This window comes from Bison bison, unplaced genomic scaffold, assembly GCF_000754665.1.
Source record: "Bison bison bison isolate TAMUID 2011002044 unplaced genomic scaffold, Bison_UMD1.0 scf7180017501725, whole genome shotgun sequence".
NCBI lineage: Eukaryota > Metazoa > Chordata > Mammalia > Artiodactyla > Bovidae > Bison > Bison bison.
The window spans coordinates 1-527 of NW_011393657.1; the positions used below are offsets into that span (position 1 = coordinate 1).

Consider the following 527-nt stretch of genomic DNA (forward strand, 5'->3'; position numbering starts at 1 on the left):
TGCTGAGTACATGGTGGAGTCCACTGGGGTCTTCACTACCATGGAGAAGGCGGGGGCTCACTTGAAGGGTGGCGCCAAGAGGGTCATCATCTCTGCACCTTCTGCCAATGCCCCCATGTTTGTGATGGGCGTGAACCACAAGAAGTATAATAACATCCTCAAGATTGTCAGCAATGCCTCCTGCACCATCAACTGCTTGGCCCGCTTGGCTAAGGTCATCCATAACCACTTCGGCATTGTGGAGGGACTCATGACCACTGTCCATGCCATCACTGGCACCCAGAAGACTGTGGATGCCCTCCCTGGGAAGCTGTGGCATGATGGCCGAGGGGCTGCCCAGAACATCATCCCTGCTTCTGCTGGCACTGGCAAGGTCATTGGCAAGGTCATCCCTGAGCTCAATGGGAAGCTCACTGGCATGGCCTTCTGTGTCCCCACCCCCAACGTGTCAGTTGTGGATCTGACCTGCCGCCTGGAGAAACCTGCCAAGTATGATGAGATCAAGAAGGTGGTGAAGCAGGTGTCAG

At 55.6% G+C, this 527-nt stretch overlaps 1 pseudogene; it reads left to right on the forward strand.

The window, feature by feature from the left end:
- The first annotated feature begins 4 nt into the window (after positions 1–4).
- On the forward strand, positions 5–520 carry LOC104994556 (annotated as a pseudogene).
- The last annotated feature ends 7 nt before the right edge of the window (positions 521–527 follow it).